The 5,452-nt window shown below is 38.5% G+C and overlaps 1 pseudogene; it reads left to right on the top strand.

Annotated features, from left to right (window-relative positions):
- The first annotated feature begins 4,437 nt into the window (after positions 1-4,437).
- On the top strand, positions 4,438-4,955 carry LOC111815228 (annotated as a pseudogene).
- The last annotated feature ends 497 nt before the right edge of the window (positions 4,956-5,452 follow it).

Here is a 5,452-nt window from a genome sequence, read left to right as displayed (position 1 = left end):
CAAACACACTCACTGGAAGAAAGATAGCCTCTTTAACAAATGGTGCTGGAAAAACTGGCTCTCTACATGCCAAAAACTCAAACTTGACCCGGGTCTATCGCCATGCCCTGAACTAAAGTCAAAATGGATTAAAGATCTAAACATTAAAACAGTGACATTAAATCTCCTGGAAGAGAAAGTAGGAGGAAATCTTAAAGACATTGAGGTAGGCAAAGACTTCATGAGCAGAAATCAAATCGCATGGGCAACAGTTGAAAGAATTAACAACTGGGACCTGCTCTTACTGAGTTTTTTCATGTCAAAAGAAATTACCAACAAAGTGAAAAAGCATCCCACAAATTTGGAAAAAATCATGACAAATAAGTACACAGACAAAGGTCTGCTCTCTAGAATCTATAAAGAACTAAAAAACACTAGGGCCCCAAAAGTTAAAGACCCAATCCAGAAATGGGCATCCGAGATGAAAACACGTTTCTCAGAGGATAAAATTAAAGAAGTGAATAAATATATGAAAAAGTGCTCAACATCACTAGCCATCCGCAAAATGCAAATTAAAACAATATTGAGATAACATCTCACCCCAGAAAGAATGGCTATCATAAAGAAATCACCCAACAACAAATGTTGGAGAGGCTGTGGGGGAGAAAAGATCCCTTCTCCACTGCTGGTGGGAATGTAGACTGGTGCAACCATTATGGAAATCAGCGTGGAGACTCTTTAGAAAAGTTGGACTGGAAATCCCATTTAAACCAGCTATTCCTCTACTGGAAATTTTCCCAGAGGATCTGAAAACATCATATCATAGTGATATATGTGTGCCTATGTTTATAGCAGCACAATTTCCAAATCTTGGAAACAAGCAAGATGCCCATCACCTGAGGAATGGCTAAAAAAGATGTGGTACTTTTTTCACAGTGAAGTATTATTCCGCTATTAAGAATGATAAACACGAAGTGTTTATATTGAAGTGGATGCCACTTGAAGATATAATCATAAGTGAAATAAACCAGACACACGTGTGTAAATATCGTAGTTTCCCTAGTATAAGAACTCAAAAGAAGAAATACAAATAGAAAGGTATAATACAAGTAAAAGGAAAGCAGGATCTGTAGGACTAACTAATCAAAAGAGGGAAAGGAGAAGAGCTAGGAAACATGAAAATGGCAAGCCATACAGTTATATGTGGAAGATGGGCAAGGCAATGATCCTGAGAATCTCCAGAAGATTTTTGAATGTACCAGTTAACTGGAAAGATTCTCACCCTGACTAACTGTATATACTGATACCTGTGAACTAAGATACTGCACTGAAGATGGTAACCTGTAATAGTAGTTTCATGCTTGGAGTGCCTGACATTCTGGTCTTCTGAATACGGGCTGCTTGTCATGACATGCCAGTTGCTGCTGTGCTGTCTCTCAGGTAGATGACTGTTCAAAAAGAAGGGGGTGGTGAATGAAGGCAACAGACAGGAAAAGGAATCTTGTGGGACTGTCCTGCTTCAAGGTTGTATATGGTTAGATTCTGGACTTATGTGTAAACATAAGAAGTATATAAATCTTTATGTCTATTTTTAAAAATATATTCTAATTTTTAAATGTTTTTCATCATATTTTGTAGGGACTTAAAGTTCAACATATCAATACTTGATGAAAAATACCTGTTCCATGTTATGCCTAAGATGTTTCATATGCAGACAGATAGTGAGGTTAAGCTTAACAGCCTAAGTTGTATGTTAATAACAATAAGCTTGTCTTCTGGATGGTTAACAACCTAAGTTTGCAGATCAAAATTAGAGAAAAAGGAGGGCCACAGTGAAAGCCAGTACTTTGGCCATAGCTTCCAAGCTCAATTAAGACTCAGGACATATGAGAACTTGTGCTGTAATGCCATGTAACTCGGTAGTGTCCCAAATTTTCTGATCACGGAGATTATGGGGCCAAAGAGGAAAGTGATCGATGATGTAGAGTGTTCCTAAGGAGAGTCACATGGAGAGAAAACCTTCTCTCAGGCTTTCTCAGGGAGCACATTGGCCAAGCAATGGCTGTGACTCATCCACATGGCTGACACTGACAAAGGTTCTACAATGTGAGGCACAGGATCTCAGGATAAATCCTGAGGGCATTTCATTGACCTTCTCATACCCAAAAGCTACAACTCTTGTTGCATAGGTCCTGCTTTACCTTGGTCTTAACCATCCAGGAGAAAATTATAAAAACTGAATATAAGAAGCAAAGCCATGCTGTTATGTTGAGCTGTGGGGGACTCAGGTCAACAATTTCTGACATTTCCAGTTAAGCGGAAGTCCCAATGCTATTATGGGCTACTGGACTCTTTTAGAATATTTTGCTGAGTTTACACACCTATAATATTCAAATAACGGAACTTAAGAAAAAAGGTGTATAGATGAATGTCCATTTTGTATCTGTGTATTCAAAATGGTTAGGATAGATATATAGTTACATTCTCTTAATGAATGGAGGGATTTGTTCTAATGGTGTTTGTAAATAGTATATCATGTCTGTAGCTTGTGCAGCAATTAACCACTAGGAGAAATGTATGCAATGTTTTAATTATTGATACTGTCCTACCAATTTGGTTTGATACTGTCTCATTGTTATTTGTTTCTCAATAAAATTATGGGAAAAAAGGACAGGTTTTCTATATAGTTTTCTACACCCTAAAATACAGAAACTCTTTGATAGACTGGAATAACTCTTGTTCTTCTCTAATGCATAATTCTCTTTTTTTGTATTTATCACAGTGTTAATTATATAATTAAACATGCAATTAATTATTTAGTGTCTGTCTTCTAATTACCAACTAAGCCCTTGAGGGTAAGAACACATCTGTTTACAACCATATCTCTAGCAGCAGATGTTAAGCAGAGGCTGAACTGACTTCCCTTTGTCCAGACATATTCTGTAATGACTAACTACCTTCATTCATTCTTCCTTCATCCAACGCTCAATAAGTAATAATCAACATTTACTGTCACCACAAATGGAAAAAATAGTAATTAATTTTCCTTTCTCAAAGATGAGGAACAAGTTCAGAGAAATGAACTTATACACTGGTATTTGTCCCATCTGTGATAATTTTCAAAGTCCAAGAGCTTGATCACTGCTCTTTGGGTTCTTCAGTTGGCTTCAGAGCATCATGACTCAGCCTGCTGAGAATGAACACACTCATGTTTAATCAAACTACATCTTTCTCCCAACCCCTACAGCAAAATACTATGCAGCTTACCCTCCCCTGAGTCATTCTTGGAAAGCATTTGAGCCCACAGTATGTGAAATACACCAGGCCAACCAAGAAAGTCCTGCCACTACTCCAAGGGCAGAGTCAATGGAGTGTTCTAGGAATCTCTTTTAAAGTAAAGCAAGAACTTGAAGGAAAAATTTGTCTATTCACTACCCTATTATTTGCCTCTAGACTTTCTGGCATGTGCTCATGTATAAAGACTCAGGAAAACTTAAAGTGAGTAAAAGATTTTTAGTTCCTTCTGAAAGTAATTCTAGCAGGCATATTAGGGCACTTACAGGTATTAGGAACATTCCTCTTGCCTTGAACTTCTGAAAGTAGCAAGTGGAGAACTCAAGGGTCTCATATCATGCTCTAGAGCTGGAGAGGACACTAATAGAACAGTTGGTTTCAGTCATCTAAGAGCCAAGTGGCCTGAAAATTTCTATAGAATTGGGCTCATCTCCCTTTTCCCCTTCTAGTACTCTTCCAACTACATAGCTCAGGAATGAGATTCTTCAACACAGGCACTACAGGTGACCAGAACTTTATATGCTTCTAGTTTCATACAAGCAAGCAGCTTATCCCTGCTTTAAGAAGAATAAAGACTGGAAAATGGCAAGGGGACAAGTTAAAGATGATAAAGGCCTGGTTTAGGAGACATTAGAGTGTTTGAAATGTCTCTATTGAAATGTTAACATCAATGTTAAATGTCTGTCTGTGTCAATAAATAATTGTTGAGTATTTGTTCTGAGTCCACCTGAGACCAGAGTAGTCAGGAAATTTAAAAGGGTGGTCAGGGAGGTTGGAAGGCAAACTAGAAAAAACACCAGCCTCACAGTGCGATGAATAGGTGCAGTTTCATTTCTACTTGCTGAATCAAATTCCTTTTGACCTATACCTTATTTGTGTCACACTAACAGCCATACCAACTTTTGTGTAAGCTTTCAGGAAGAAAGCATGAATCAAAATAGCACCAAAAAAAAGTAGCTTAATATGTTTTAAGGTCTTTCATTAAACAAATATTTTGGATGGTCTGTCCTGTATGTCATAAAACTTATTAGTCCAAAGTCAAAGAAGTCCAGCTTTTTGGACCACTTCCCCCTGCCCCGGGCGCCACTCCCACTGCACCGTGCTTGCTCTGAGCTCCTGGCTCCTGCTAAGCTTGAGAGGCCTTCACTTCCCTCAGCCACCATCATGATTATCTACCGGGACCTTATCAGCCACGATGAGATGTTCTCTGACATTTACAAGATCTGGGAGATCGGGAATGGGCTGTGCCTGGAGGTGGAGGGCAAGATGGTCAGTAGAACAGAGGGCAGCATTGACGACTCACTCGCCGGCAGCAATGACTCCACTGAAAGCCCAGAGGGCAAAGACACTGAAAGCACAGTAGTCTCTGGTGTAGATACTATAATGAGCCATCACTTGCAGGAAACCAGCTTCACAAAAGAGGCCTACAAGAAGTACGTCAAAGATTATATGAAATCAATCAAAGGCAAACTTGAAGAACAAAGACCAGAAAGAGTAAAACCGTTTATGACAGGGGCTACAGAGAAAGCAAGCACACCCTTGCTAATTTCAAAAGCTATCAGTTCTTTATTGTTGCAAACATGAATCCAGATGGCATGGTTGCTCTCCTGGACTACTGTGAGGATGGTATGACCCCATTTATGATTTTCTTTAAGGATGGTTTAGAAATGGAAAAATGTTAATGAATTGGATTTATCACCTGTCATAACTGGCTGCTGCTTGTCATCTACACAACACCAGGATTTTAGACAGATGGGACTGATGTCATCTTGAACACTTCATTTATTTTGACAAAGATTTATTTGGATTAGAGGCATTGTTTTTTAGGGGGAAAAACATGTCACGTAGGTTGTCTAAAAATAAAGTGCATTTAAACTCATTTGAGAGAATGCTTCTTAGTTTAATACATATCTAAATGAAGTTCATTGGTAGTGTTTGTGGAGAAGATAGAACCTGGTCACAGACCACTGCTGAAAAGCATAAGACTTTTTTCAAATAACTTCTGCAGTGGAACTACTTCTGAGACTGGACTATAAGACAAGAATCACCATTTTAATTCTGAGTTGCAGAGAAGGGAAAAAGACTATGTTCATAGCAGTGCTGTATATTTCATCACCTACAATGGAAGTAGTTAACCCTGGAAGAGATTACCAAAAGAATCAAAAGACTTAACTCAGTT

The sequence above is a fragment of the Octodon degus genome, unplaced genomic scaffold, assembly GCF_000260255.1.
Source record: "Octodon degus isolate 3935 unplaced genomic scaffold, OctDeg1.0 scaffold00013, whole genome shotgun sequence".
In the NCBI taxonomy this organism is placed as follows: Eukaryota; Metazoa; Chordata; class Mammalia; order Rodentia; family Octodontidae; genus Octodon; species Octodon degus.
This window is presented reverse-complemented; position numbering and strand designations above follow the sequence as displayed.